This window comes from Armigeres subalbatus, chromosome 3 (genome assembly GCF_024139115.2).
Source record: "Armigeres subalbatus isolate Guangzhou_Male chromosome 3, GZ_Asu_2, whole genome shotgun sequence".
NCBI lineage: Eukaryota > Metazoa > Arthropoda > Insecta > Diptera > Culicidae > Armigeres > Armigeres subalbatus.
Window position 1 is genome coordinate 274,404,629 of NC_085141.1, and position 15,523 is coordinate 274,420,151.

The 15,523-nt window shown below is 37.8% G+C and overlaps 2 long non-coding RNA genes across 2 annotated transcripts; one reads left to right on the top strand and one right to left on the bottom strand.

Annotated features, from left to right (window-relative positions):
* Nucleotides 1–478: 478 nt before the first annotated feature.
* Nucleotides 479–4,541, bottom strand: LOC134219868 (uncharacterized). Its single transcript, XR_009981691.1, has 3 exons — nt 4,475–4,541; nt 3,853–4,405; nt 479–1,131 (listed from the first exon to the last, which is right to left on the bottom strand). It is a non-coding gene; the product is annotated as an uncharacterized LOC134219868 (long non-coding RNA).
* On the top strand, nt 2,047–2,746 carry LOC134219867 (uncharacterized). Its single transcript, XR_009981690.1, has 3 exons — nt 2,047–2,217; nt 2,417–2,551; nt 2,612–2,746. It is a non-coding gene; the product is annotated as an uncharacterized LOC134219867 (long non-coding RNA).
* Nucleotides 4,542–15,523: the final 10,982 nt, after the last annotated feature.

Sequence of the window (15,523 nt, forward strand, 5' to 3'; positions counted from 1 at the left end):
TTCAAATGCATCAATCGTTTACAATTTTGACATTAGCAACTGGAATTACACGTTAATTTAGTATGGAACTCAACTAGTGAAGATTCACGTGTGGAACCAGTAGTATGAGCGTGTATAATATTTTCAGTGTATAAATGCCCTATATTTGCCTGAGTAAATAAGGGCTTAATAGTTAGAAACAAAGCAATTCTATTTATGTATTTAATTATTTGTTTTATTTCCAGAAGTTTTGAATAAACAAATTGCTATGATAATTCTACACAGCATGGAAGTTGTCGTTTCCAAAATCAATACCTATAATCAAACTCCATAGATCCAAAAGTTAGAAGTTAAATGTAAATACATTACGTTTATACAAGTTCTACGTCTACTCGCGGTTATGTTGAAACATTACCCATTGCTCGTTTTTTTCGTGGGATTATAGCTTGATAAATGTAAATTAAATATTGTCAATGATATTATATACCACGGTATGATGTATGTATACTGTAATGTTAATTTTATTTCCTCAACTCAAAATATTACACTAATAACTAGAAGTATATATAATGATATTGGTAGATAAAAAACAATTGATGCCGAATTAAGCAGATGTTTCTTTTGTTTTTTTTCTCTATTATGTATATTCTCGTAACTGTTCTATGATTTTAATCCTGATCGTTCAATGCATTCATTCAAACATGCACTTATGTTCGGTTCAAAATGTTTAAGGGCGCTGATTGAATGTTTGGACAAGCATACAAATATTCTTTTGTTACATAAACAATAATTTGCGTAAAAATCAAATCGCCCTACCATCAATGCAATATAATATATTATTAATAGATCTTCTCAGAAATAGAATTCTTTGTAATGAACATTACAATTTGCGGTTATTCAGCGAGCGCTAACGGACGCCATTCTATGTCACCTAATTTTTCTTTTCCTCCCGTAGTTTCAAAAAATCTCTATCTAATTTCGTACAACTTCTTGCAGCTACACCGTTTAGTCGAGCAGTTCGATCCACACTCTATGTAAAGCGTCCTTAGTTTCCACTGAAACCGGAAGAAATATCCGCTTGAAGTACTGTAGTTTCTGGTGTCTTCGTCCCATCTTCTTTTTTATGACTGATTCTCTGATACACACACCGACCTATGAAAGAAAGAAACGTGAGTGAGTTTTAGCATCTAAAGGATATTTTTGAGACAAAAAACTACAATTGACTCCAGTAAAATGGTCAATAATGCTATGTTTTGACAGAGCAAGTAAATTGAATAAGTTTGAGTAATTCACTTGCCCCGTCCAAAAGTAGCATAAATGTGAAACATTTCTGTTTTTTTCTTAGTATGTTACGAACATGGACTAACAAAAAAAGGAACAAGAACAAACTTACTTAGAACCAAAGGTTACGACACACATTTTTCCAAGCAAAAAATACTACATATACAGCGGCATATTTTGTATGGAACGTGCGTCTTTTCCGGATTTTTTGACTTGGCCATTCACTCGCTAAACACGCAAAGAAAATACCTGGGTGCTGCGGATAGAGCCACTTTTCTGCGCTCAAGCGAGTAGAGGGATATTTTGAAATCACTCCCATAAACAAAATTATTTTGCAGTTACTTGGCTGTCAAACATTTCCCGCTCTTCGAATTTATCTTTCCATGCTGCATAAGGGCGCACAAATGCGCTAGACTCTACATGACTTTACGATTGTTTACATACATTCTTGCTCCAATCAGCTGCTGAATCTCGTGAAATTCGTAACGAATGCTTTTTAGTTGCATTCCTACTAGTTTTCCACTCGAAATATATTGTGAAAATATGCGTTTTCAAAGAATACAAAACTCGAAATAAGTTTATTTTTATTTTATCCCCAAATAATAACAATACTTCTCAATATAAGATATGAAACGAACATAACCACAATCTCCAATGTTTGGCTCCGGCACAATAGAAAATTTTGGCTTCAGTTTGACAACCAAATCGATTCTACACTATAAAAAAAATACACGAGAGGACCGTGTGTTCTACACATGAATTTGCGCATGTTGTCAATACAAATCAATTTCACGTGTAAAACAGATGACATGGCTCATTCAAAACTGAGCATTTTTTTATAAACAAACCACACGGTATTAACGTGTAAAGCAAATCGAATTCGGTTGCTCGACTTGTCATAGTCGCTTGTTTGATATATGATATTTAAGAATAATTGTGTTGATTTTCATTTGAATTGTGAGTGTATTTCGTGTTTTCTTTCACATTTTAATGATGATAATGATTGCATATCCGTCCGGATTCCGATTCCCGTCATCGGATCGAAATCCATTTCTAGAAACATAGTTTTCCTATAACTTAGACGAATCAACGGTGGAAGTATAGAAAAACGTCACGTTGGTTTTCGAACCTCTGACGGAAATTGATATCCGGACAGATAGAAAAAAAAAATCAAGTTGGTAAAAATGTAATATCCACAGTGGGTGGTTGCATTTATTATTTTAAAAGAAGTTGAACCACACCAACTAATACTATTTTACGAGCTGAGGCCGGCGATTTTGTCTTCGAACAGGTAAGTGCTTTTATTTTCCGAAATCTGCAACCGGTAAATAAGGTTTTATTATCCACACAGATCACAAAAAAATCAAGTTACCTACATCTAAAAGAGCTGCTGCCGGAGAACATGATCGGTTCGGTGCTTATTCCTGCTAGCAAGAAGCCGCCACGAAGTACATACGTCGCAAAGGATAGTCGGAAGAGGCCAGTATTGACGATGCGTCTTCGCCGTTTTGAGTATAATTCCATCTTATTTGATCCTGCTGCCGTTAAAGTAGGAAGGGAACATGCAATCAATTAAAAAAAGTACCAAATTAGTATGCTCTGGTGCGATTCAACATAAACGAGGAACCACAGCAGGTCAGCCAGATTTTCCAGAGCAAGAAAATTTATTTTAAAATATTAATATATATGTATTAAATTAATGGGATTCAACCGTATAACGAAAGTCGTATTCCGGATAGATTAAATTAAACGAAAACAAATTAATAAAAAGAAGTAAAAAATCTACATTTCCTGTCGTTTAATTACAGTTCCGATAAATATGGATTAATTTTTTTGAGAGTTCCTTCGTAGATTTATAAATCAAACATTATACTATACTTGTTTTTACTTAAGATAGCAGGTGAACTTCACTTTTTTCATTTATTTGGCAGGGTTGCATGTTCCACACATCTTCTGCCCTCCCGGTCACTCAACAATAAAATATCCCTTCTTTTTTATTCATAAATTAATAAGTGCAAATTAATATAAAATCAGTTCACTATTTACCGATAATTGAAATTGAAAAATGTTGCGGCCTTTCGAAACATGTATGAACATTTCCGTTTTTATTGAAATAATGACATATGGAGGATCGTCTGAATCGTCTGAATGCATACTCAAATTCGTTTGAAGTAATTCATAACTTGTTTTAGATAAACATATGACATCGTGGTGTATCAATTATACAATTTGCTATAAACATAGTCATTTGAACTGAGTTTGTGAAGAACATCTCAGTGATGTGAAATACATCAGACTTGATGGTGTAATTTGGAATGAAATATCAACATTCTGAAACACACGAGTCGAACGTGTATTTGTTATGGTTATTCATGGATGTGCATATCATATGGTAGTGTATCAATAATGAATTTGGATGTATACAATGACATTTGAACTGAGGATGTCAAGAACATCGTAGTGATGTGGATTGCACTAGAATTGATGGTGTAAGCTGATTGAAAATATCCATATTCCGAAAAAGATGAATCGAACGTGTATTATTTTATCAGTGTATCCGCACCACCCAGGAAAATACTATTTTCGACTTACCCTTTTCTGCTTTCATCGCGAGTGGCCTTGAAATCTGGATTGTCCTCTTGGTCTGAGTGGCTCAACTCCAGTTCACCTTCATGTTTTCCTTCGTAGTCATCCTCGACGACTTGTGTACCAACTTGGCGCTTACTCCTCCTTATTATTCAGCTGTATGTTTGTTAAATCGAACCTATTTTGTCGTTTTCTACAATTTTCTTTTCTATCAAGCCTTTGAGTTTAGGCGACGGATCACATATCACGCACGTTGGACGTTGAACCACCGCTCTGGGTAGTATGTGGGAGGGGTGGTTGAACGAATGACAATAACATCACGCTCACCTCCAACCTCCTCTAGTCGCGGTGATGTTCCTCCCGGTCGCGATCGTCTTGCCCTTTCAATGTTCGTATCCCATCACCGACACATTGTTCTGGCCGTTCTCGTTGCGCTGCTTGCCTATAGGCACCGACACCCGGCAGCGGAACTCAATTTTGCGGATTTTGCAACCATGCAGCGATGATAAACTTCACCTTCTTGGCATCGACCATCAAAAGCTCACAATCTTGTATATTTCTGGAAATGTAGATGACAAGTTTTATATTATATAATTGAAAAAATAATCTTTTTTGCCGATTTTCCTACCTGCATGCTCTTCAAGAAACAGCACAAATTTTCGTAAATTACAAATAATTAATTCTAAAGAAAACAAAACAACAAACAAAAATATGACAAACAACAAAAAATATTGTAAATCTATTATATGTACAAAACACATTTTCGGAGAAATAAAAATTATTGTAATTTTATTGTAAACACAGTAGATGGGTTTATTTGTTCGAAAAGTCATACAATTCATAAACAATATTATCTATTGTTTCCCATGAATTGTATTGTTTTTATACAGTTTGCACCATAGAGCTTATGGTTGTTTTTTATCCGGGCTAGTCCCAATACCGAATAAGTTTCCTGGCCGTAAAGTGACACGGTTCCATGACAAGGCATTAAAAGAGGGATCCTTACCCTCTAGCCTATAGAAAGTGTTACAGTCCACTTTGCTCGTTCCCCCAGACGTAACAGTGATTGATGATTGTATATATAGATGCACCGAATAGTGGTATTCCCCCAGGAATTCATTCTGAATTCTCCCAAGAATTTATTCTGAATTCATTCTGAATTTCCCCGGGCATTCATTCTGAATTCCCCCTGGAATTTATTCTGTATTCCCCCAGAAATGTATTCTGAATTCTCCCAGGAACTCCCCCAGTAATTCTTTCTGAATTCCCCCAGAAATTAATTCTTAAAAACCCCAGGAATTCGTTCTGAATTCCCCCAGGTATTCATTCTGAGTTCCCTCAGAAATTCATTCTGAAATCCCCCAGGAATTCATTCTGAATTCTTCCAGGACTTCATTCTGAGTTCCCTTAGAAATTCATTCTGAATTCCCCCAGGAATTCATTCTGAATTCCTCCAGCAATTCATTCTGAATTCCCCCAGCAATTCATTCTGAATTCCCCCAAGATTTTATTCCTAATTCCTCCACGAATTAATCCTGAATTCTTCCAGGAATTCATCCAGAATTCTTCAAGGAATTCAGTCAGAGTTCCCACATTAATTCATTCTGAATTCCCCCAGAAATTCATTCTGAATTCCTCAAGGTATTTCTCCTGGAGTTATTTTAAGAATGCCTTGTTGGTGTTCTTTCTGGAAATCGCACAGGAATTTCTCAAAAAAATCTTCTTGAAGCTCCACCAGAAATTACTCCTGGAGTTCCTCCAGGATTTTCTCCTGGAGCTCTTCCAGAAATTACTCTTGGAGTTCCTGTATTTTTCCTGATTTTTTTACGGATTCTTCCAAGCGTCTTTTCGGAAATTCTTCTTCGCTTAAAGTTTCTTCAAAAGTTCATCTTTGAGCCTCTTCAGAAACTTATTTTGGAGTTACTCCAGGAATTCTTAGAATAACTCAAGCCTGTTGGAATTCAGAATTAATTTCTGGAGGAATTCAGAAAGATTTTTTGGGGAATTCTGAACGAATTTTCCTGGGAAAATTCAGAACGAATTCCTGTCGAGATTTAGAATGAATTCCTGGGGGAATTCAGAATAAATTCCTGGAGAATTCAGAATAAATTTTTGGAGGAATTAAGAATGAATTCCTAGAGGAATTAAGATTGAATTCCTGAAGGAATTTAGAATGAATTGTGGTTGAATTCCTCGAGGAATTCAGGACGAATTCCTGGATGAGATCTCCAGAAGTAATTTCTGGAGGAGCACCAAGAAGAATTTTTGGGGAAACTTCAAGAAGAATTCCTGCAGGAACTCAAAAAAGAATTCATGGATGAACCCCAGGTCAAATTATTGGAGGGAATCTAAGAAGAATTGCCGAAGAGACGCTAGGAGGAATCTTTGGAGAAATTCCTGAAGAAACTCCAGAGGAAACTCTAGAGGAACTCCAAGAGAGTTTCCTAAAGTAACTCTAGGGAGAGTTCTGAAGGAAGTTCAGGAGGAATCTCTGGAGCAATCCCATGAGGAATTCTTGAAGAAACTTTGAGAGGAATTCCTGGTCTAACTCCAGGATGAACTCCTAGAACTGTGAAAGGAATTCTAGGAAGATCTTCAAGATGAATCCCTGGATGAACTTCGGGAAGAATTTCTTTAGGAACTTCGTTAAAATTTCTGGACAAGCACCAGGATTCATTTCTGGATGGACTGTAGGAGGAATGCCAGAAAAAGTTCTTCAAAAGTTCCTGTTGGTATTCCTTTAGACGTTTCTCTTGGAATCCTTCCAGAAGATCCTCCGGGAATACTTCCAGATGTTTCCCCGGAAATTCCTGCAATTTTTTCTTCCGGAATTCCTGGATTTCCTACAAAAATTCTTTTTTCCCCCAAGAACTAACATACAGGTTCTCTCTGGAATTCCTTCGAAAGTTCCTCATGAAAATCATACACTGCCGTTAAAAACCTTCCGAAGTTCATTAACTTGCCTTATGAAATTTAGCCACAAGGAAAAGGAATGAAAATCATAAGGTAGCTTTATGAAATGGGGTGAACTTTGAATGAATTTGAACTAAATGAATACATTTGTTTTTCATAAGATCGCCATAGAAATTCATAGAGTTACCTTATGAAATTTCATGAGTCTGTAAATGGAATTCTTATGATCACAGCAAGAATTTTTTTTTAACACATGGAAACATAATTCGGATGTAGCATATATTTTAATTAGGATTCAGATCTATTCAGTTGAACTACGATCTATGTTAAACATTAATTAAATTAACAAAAGGCTGAAATAAAAAAAAATGAAAAATTACATTGAAATTAAGTATGAAACAAAAAAATCAAATTAAAATCAATTGATGGTAGATGTTACTGCGCTCGTCCGTTTTGATCGACATCAATATCAACCATGGATTGGAAATCGTGACCCATTTTTTCTTGATTGTCGATATTTGATTCTAGCGACATTGCTTCTCTATTGATGGTCATCACGAAACGACGAGGAGGGTCCTGTAGACATGAGTGGCCGGGAATCCATTCGTAGACAACGAAAGTATCTGTAGAAAGAAAAATTTTCAAAATTAAAATGTCTGTAAAAATTTATTCATTTTGAGGATTGCGTGCATATCAAATTCTAATTGCAGCACTTTATAATCATTTTTATTGCATAATACTTACGTAAACAACGTAAACAGTAATCATACCATCTACCAGAGCTGCGGCAACACACACGAGCTGGGAACAGCTTTCATACTGATGGGCGATATGCAAAGGCGCGTGATCGGGTGGTGGCCGATCAATGAAAGAATGTGCAGGTTGAGGATCAAAGGCCGATTCTTTAACTTTAGCATAATCAACGTCCATAGCCCACACTCCGGAAGCACTGATGATGATAAGGACGCATTCTACGCGCAGCTGGAATGTGAGTACGACAGCTGCCCAAGCCACGACGTCAAAATCATCATAGGAGCCGTCTAAGACGAATTAAGTACTGTCCATTTAATTCCAAAAGTTAATTTTCGTTATCTTTGCAGATACGTATTTCGACCACAACTGTGTGGTCGTCTTCAGTGTCTTGTACTTGACTCGACTAGTCGACTTAATTCGTCTTAGACGGTTTAATACATTCCACTAAAAGAGCTTAATATATTTTTCCCATCATAGGAGATTTGAACGCTCAGGTTGGCCAAGAGGAGGAGTTTAGACCGACTATTGGGAAGTTCAGCGCTCACCGGCTGACGAACGAAAACGGCCTACGACTAATTGTTTTCGCCGCCTCCAAGAATATGGCCATTCGCAGCACCTACTTCTAACACAGCCTCCCGTATCGGTACACCTGGAGATCACCACTGCAGACAGAATTACAAATCGACCACGTTTTGATTGATGGAGGGCACTTCTCCGACATTATCAACGTCAGGACATATCGTGGCGCTAACATCGACTCTGACGAATGCTTCCAAAACTCAGCTTATAATTTTCCCACATAAGCTGAGAGCTTCTTATTTGAAACCTTCTAGCAGACATATTGTCACTATGAATGGGGTTCCAATTAATTGGTCTAGCGAAGCTAAATATTTAGGACTTCTGCTAGATCAAAAATTAAATTTTAAAAATCACTTTAAAGGCATTCAAGCCAAATGTAACAAATATATTAAGTGTCTATATTCACTTATAAACAAAAAATCTAAATTTTGTCTTTAGAACAAATTTTTGATTTACAAAATTTTTTTTTTAGACCTGCCATGTTGTATGCTGAACCAATATGGACTAGTTGCTGCAATACCAGAAAGAAGGCACTTCAGAGGATTCAAAATAAAATTTTGAAAATGATTCTAAAGTTGCCTCCGTGGTATAGTACCAATGAACTTCATAGAATTTCTTATGATGAGACATTGCAATAAATGTCCAATCAAATAATTTTCAATTTTAGGCAAAAATCGTACCCTTGGTTTAAATTAGGTTAAGTTTAGTTTAAGGTAATTCAACCAGAACAAAAATCCTAACTGCCAGAGGCAATTGAAATGTATTAATCTATATATATATATATATATATATATATATATATATATATATATATATATATATATATATATATATATATATATATATATATCTTATATATAAAAATGAAATGGTCTGTGTTCGTATCCGCATAACTCGAAAACGGTTGGATGGATTTTTTTCATTTCTTCAGCAGAAACATTCGTTATAGTTTCCGACGGGTTTATATGATATTTTCTAATGCGAAAATTACGAGTAAAATTGAGCAAACCGTGAAAAACTAAAATTGTGATTCCTATGCGAACTTTGCATGGGCAGTTCGGAACGCACATTCTCGCCTACTATGCAGGACAACGTCTGCCGGGTCGACTAGTAATAACTAAAAATGTAACATAGCAAATAAGGATGATAGTGTTAAGAAAACACGGAACACCTAGTCTAAGAGATGAATGCATGTATTAGATAATTAGCAAATAAAATTAGTTAAACAAAAATTAATTTCCCATAGTGATCCATAATTTCTTATGAGATTCGTCACTATCGGTACAGTTGCACCACTATAGGTGCGAGGGAGTCAATTTTATTAAGGAAAATCATTGTTTTTAATAGTTTTTCAAGCGAAATCTTAGGATAAGATGCATTTAACACGATATTTAAAGCACGATCAATATGATATATATCATTAAAACTCCACTCCTCTATTCTGCCGTTATATGCATATTTGTCCTATGTTTGCTATATACATGGATGGGACAGTTATGCGTATAACGGCAGTATTGGTGCTACCTCCACTAAAGATACGGTTACCCTAATACCGTTGTATGTTAAAAAAAATGAAGCGTGAAAGTTGAATCAGTACGATAGTGACTTAACGCTTTATCCAATAATAGTTTTATATGACAATCCGCACTCATGCACAATTCAAAATGAGGTAACATAGTCAAAACTCAACATAAACTCTTTAAATTTTGAATTTATTTAGAACGACAGCATCCTTGTTTGTATATCGTGGGGGAGGAAATGAATGCATAAACAGTACACTTACGAATGTTCAACCACTGCACTCGCTCATCACCAACGAACGGCGTGTAGATCTATCTCGCTGCAATCACGTCCATAACGAGCAGGAAAAACGAGTGTCTTTTCATGATTTTGCATGTAATTAAAATGGCTGACGGAAACAAATAATGAGAGGTAAAATAATTGGTGCTAGGTCGTTGGGTTCTATTCTACCAAGTGGGAAATGGTGTCTGCGGTTACTACATGTGTGAATAGATATGGTTAGTTTACAATTTCATTAAAATAACGTTACTGTGCCCTTAAACCTCCAAAACAGTGTAACGAAACGGCGACGGAAACGGTAGGAATTGATTTGAAAAAATTGATAGGGGAACGTTTCCGTCACCGTTCTATTCATGATAGGACAGGGTAATGTCGCCACCTATTTTAGGAGCTCTTCATTCAGTTTTTTGCTTTCTTAGGGAAAATCCATTGTGTAACGCAAAAAATAGCAATTTTCGATCTTTCCATATGCCATCCTTTCTGTATGGAGCATTGGAATTTTTTTATGGGTCGTCACCAATGGGGATAGTAGTATCTATTTTCATTGGATCGTCACACTTCAGGGAAATACAAATAGCGAGGAAGTTTTTAATACTACCCGAAGATATTTTAATTTCAACAGTGCTTCTCAGCGCTATTTGTACCTACTGATCCCGTTGTGGGCCCTCCTTAGCCGTGCGGTAAGACGCGCGGCTACAAAGCAAGACCATGCTGAGGGTGGCTGGGTTCGATTCCCGGTGCCGGTCTAGACAATTTTCGGATTGGAAATTGTCTCGACTTCCCTGGGCATAAAAGTATCATCGTGTTAGCCTCATGATATACGAATGCAAAAATGGTAACTTGGCTTAGAAACCTCGCAGTTAATAACTGTGAAAGTGCTTAATGAACACTAAGCTGCGAGGCGGCTCTGTCCCAGTGTGGGGATGTAATTCCAATAAGAAGAAGAAGAAGAGATCCCGTTGCGATCTTTGCTTGGACCCGTGCCTTTGTTTTACGTTGGACCCGTTTGCGGAAGTAAAATTCCGACAAGTGGTGGTAATCCTGCAAGGACACCGTCCTGGGAAAAACCTTTTAGAAGGTCACGTCTCTACGCTCGGCAATGAGCATTAATAAAAACATGAAGAAGGGGGAGTCTCTGAATTCTCCACTTCCTTCTAAGAAACAACAAGGTTTCAAGACCGTCTTGCCGAAGCGCGGAAAAAATAGAAGGACAGACACAGGCAAACAGACGTAACACTGGAGAAAATACTATCGACCATGACTTTAACGACCAATTTGAATTTGATTGATTGAGCATTTCACAACTAGAGGCCCTAGCGTCGGAATCCTTCGAGTTTGACATTTCACTCTAGCGCCTTCTGGTGACAATGTCATACGAAACATTGTTTTGTAACTTACTGGGGCCAGGGCCGTATTACGTGGTATTACTCCCAGCACCGGTGAGACCCCCTTCAACAAGCCTCAGGGTCGGTTCTTCGCTCGTGACACTCCGCGATAGAAGAATACTCTCGTGCCAAACTCCCACTTTTATTCTCGTTTACCGGTATAATTTATTTAGTCTTTGACGTCCTACTTCCTTCCTCTATTCCTGCATCCGTCCTTAAACACCGGATGACGCCTCCCACAGCCTTAGCGCTACCTCTTACCTTTCTCTTCGTCACTTCTCCCAAACACTTTCTTCTCCGTTCTTCGGGACCCCGCGCACTGCTACCCGTCGACTATCTGCGTTTCGCTATCCGTTCAGTTTGATCACCAGCTTCTTCTTCGACGGTCTGCAGCCTCTCGTGGACCCTCTGCCTGTGCCGTGTGCCCCTCGAGTATGGTGACGGACTCGAGGCTTCAGCAGTCTGTAGACTTGCTGGAAAAACTGGGTTTTTGGCGCACTAGGTCGACACACACCACTATAGCAGGTATCTGATTGTGTAATGGCTTTCCCAGAATGGCGTTTATGGGAAACCGTGATGGGGTTTTATAATAAAATCCGCTAGGGGGTTTTCAAAACAAAAACCAAAATTGGACGCATAGTCAAATCACTCGCAACCCATTTCTCAAGCCAATACTTCCACATGTGTATAGTACACGTCCACATTAGAGGAGCGTGAGTATTTAGAATGTCTGGCGGCTATACACATTCTTCATCAGCAACTGTACTGATCAAGTGAGGTTGTGTAAGCTATTTGCCAGTCGGTCGTCAAGCTCAGACCCTCACTTGATCAGTACAGTTGCTGATGAAGAATGTGTATAGCCGCCAGACATTCTAAATACTCACGCTCCTCTAATGTGGACGTGTACTATACACATGTGGAAGTATTGGCTTGAGAAATGGATTGCGAGTGATTTGACTATGCGTCCAATTTGGGAATCTCGAGCTCGTTCAGTAGCCTCTAGGTTGCGAAGGCCGACGGAGGTCCTTCGAAGCTTAGTTGGTTAAATCACCAGTCTAGCGTACTGTAGGGTCATGGGTTCGAGTCCCATCGAAGGGAAAGTGGTTACCTTCTAGCAACCCTATAACCAGAGACCGGCGGAGTGAAAAACTGTCGGATTGGCAACGTATGAAAATGCATGAAATCGCGAAAATAATACTGGCAGCACTTGAACTTTTTGCTTGCTTCTTATGGATGCAAAAAGTAAACAAGTAGAATTGGAATCGCTTTTGACGGTTCGATTGGAAACAAGATGGCGTATTCGCCGATCTCTTATTCTAGTATTTCTAGTTACTTCCAATACATTTTCCAAATCAATATGTTCCACATAACGTACATATTCACATATGAGTTTTCATAACCAGTTATTCGTCATCTGTAGAGATTCGACAGAAAAGGGGACCTGTCACGTGCATGCACCGGGGCATCCAAGCAAACCACCATTTTGCATCCGCCATTGGAAGGTGGTATTTCGGAGTGCTATATCACCTGTGCCTGTCCAGTACCGTCGGCCATTTTGTAAGACCGTATACCACGACCAGCTTCTCGGCCACCCGTTTTGCCGGTGGCGAACCATCATCAGCTTCTCGGTCACCAGTATCGCCGGTGGCGAACCGTCATCAGACTCACGGTCATCTTCCACGCCGGTGGCGAATTGTCATCAGCTCCACGGCCACCTACCACGCCGGTGGCGAACCGTCAACAACCTCTCGAGCCACTGTTTCACCGGTGGCACACCCAAATCACCTGCTACAACCTACCTCGACAACCCGCAATCAACGAGTCACTTCGAGTTTCACCATTTCACCAAGATGAACGGATCCAGGGGCTAGAGGCCCAGCATTCAAGTACCCTATCTAAGAGTGTGACTAATTAGGGCCCAATAAGGGCAAATAAATCATAAAATATGAAATCCAATTGAGCAGGTTGTAGCGATTCATTTACAAACGCACATCCCTGGAGCAATAAGGCACTTTTGCAATTTTTTATTGTTTTCGTAAGCTTCGGACTCACAGAGGAGTCTTCAAGCCTCGTCTTCTGTTTATTATTCAGAAATTGATTTTCTTTTGGCGTTTGAGAATTTTTCACGGTGTAAAACCTTTGCATTTCACACAGTCAAGAAAACTGGCACCCCTATTCTACACGTGTTCCGCTAAAAGATATTTTAGTTACTAGATAAAGATTGTCGCTGTCGTCGCTGTCCGGAACATCTTTTGCTGGCGAGGATAGGGGAGCTAAATGTCAAAGAAGGAAAATCCATACGATTTGACAGGTTTGTACCACACATGTTTCGGACAGCAGAACAAAGGGAACCGAAGCGACAATCTTTATCTAGTAACTAAAATATCTTTTGTTCCGCTTCAACAGTGTTCATCTCTCTGGTAGGTACAAGTCATAAGGACTGATCAGTTCATGAACGAAACGGTAAGTTGGTGAATTAACGACCCTGAATGAAATTTTGCATTCGTATATCATGAGGCTAACACGATGATATTTAATGCCCAGGGAAGTCGATACAATTTTTAAACCGAAAATCGCTTAGACCGGCACCGTGAATCGAACCCAGCCACCCTCAGCATGGTCTTGCTTTATAGCCCCGCATCTTACCGCTAGGATAAGGAGCTCCCCCATAACCCAAGTAACAATCTCAATGCTTCGAAGATTTATGCTAGTTTTATAGAGGTTTTATTACGGCATGTAGAAATGCTTAAAGTTTTATTTTGGTTTTATTCAGTTGTCATTTAATTAGATCCACAAGAGTACTTGAGAACGACGTTTAGAATTCCAATATAAAACCACAGCTCTTTAGGTTTTATAATGCTCCTGTATTCCTCCTCGGAGCTAAAAAATGGAAATGACATAAAGCCAGCAGTTAAGTTATATGTTGGTTTTGATCAAGACTTATAAAAGCTGCCAAGCTTCGTAGAGTCCTGTATAAAACCCACATATAACCTTTACTCCTGAAGAAGACCTGCATATGAATACGAAGTTTGAAACTACTACTATGGATAGAAACTAAATTTTCAGCACAAATTGTTTGACCCACGGGAGTTTTTTCATTTCGCTTTCAGTCGAAAATGAAAAAAAATCATTAGCAGTTTTTTCTATGTCATCTCACTCACTGAAAATATATTCATCTTATCGGGAAGTAAAGAAATACGGCACCAATTTCTTCGCTTCTTTTTGTCAACATGCGAACTCCTGCTGAAAAAAATCACAAATCAAATACCTTTCCATTGCTCTGCTTTCAATGGGATGAACATCGGAGCCATGAGTTGAAATCCAGGAGCAGTTCTCTTATATATGTAAGTCGTTGAAAAAACTGTTCAAACAGCATTTGCCCATGAGGGGTATGAAAATATGTATTTAATCCATACATGCTTTGCCAATTTAACACGAGTAAAACACTTTTATGGTACAAAATATACCATTTAACAATTGCCACTATATGCTTTTTTAATTAAAATACTTATTTTTAGAAGAACTTGCATTCGATGTCGAGGGCAGAAAAAGTTTGTTTATGATTTTTTTATATCTGTCTATATTGTCATGTTGTCATTATATATAAAACTACCAAGCTTTAGGTTTGACCAAGATAAAACTTGCTAGTCGTAACATGGTCTTGAAAAGGCCAAGATAAAACCTCTAGGTGTTTGAAATGCCCAGATAAGGCCAGTTCAGGAGTTATGGTTATATAGAGGCATTTTTTATGCAATCAAAGTTTTATTCGAAAAAATGTCGCCGATATGAAAAAAATAATGAATTTCATAATCGAAATATCATGCAAATTTCTGTTTCACCTTTCAAACGAGAAAATTGGTCATCCTAATAAGTTTTAGGAACAATGCTTTGATCATTTGATCAACCAAAGCGGTTATTAATTGAAATTATTTTTAAAGTAATTAACTAAGGCAATTAATTAAACTTGAAAAATACTAAATAATAACAAATTAACCAAGAGCATTGTTAAAATACTGATTATTTATCATGGTTTCACCATGAAAAATCCCTGGCATGCCTTCCAACATGCATAGAACACTCAAAGCCAGATATGAACTTTCATTGAACTGATAATAATTCTTTTATTTTTGTTGTTGATATGTAATCCATGTATTGTAGGAAGAAAAGCATATTTTTTTCGAGTACAAACAATAAACAAATAATCAACCTGAGAGTTGACAACTGTTTCATTATCGGCTTATTTATTG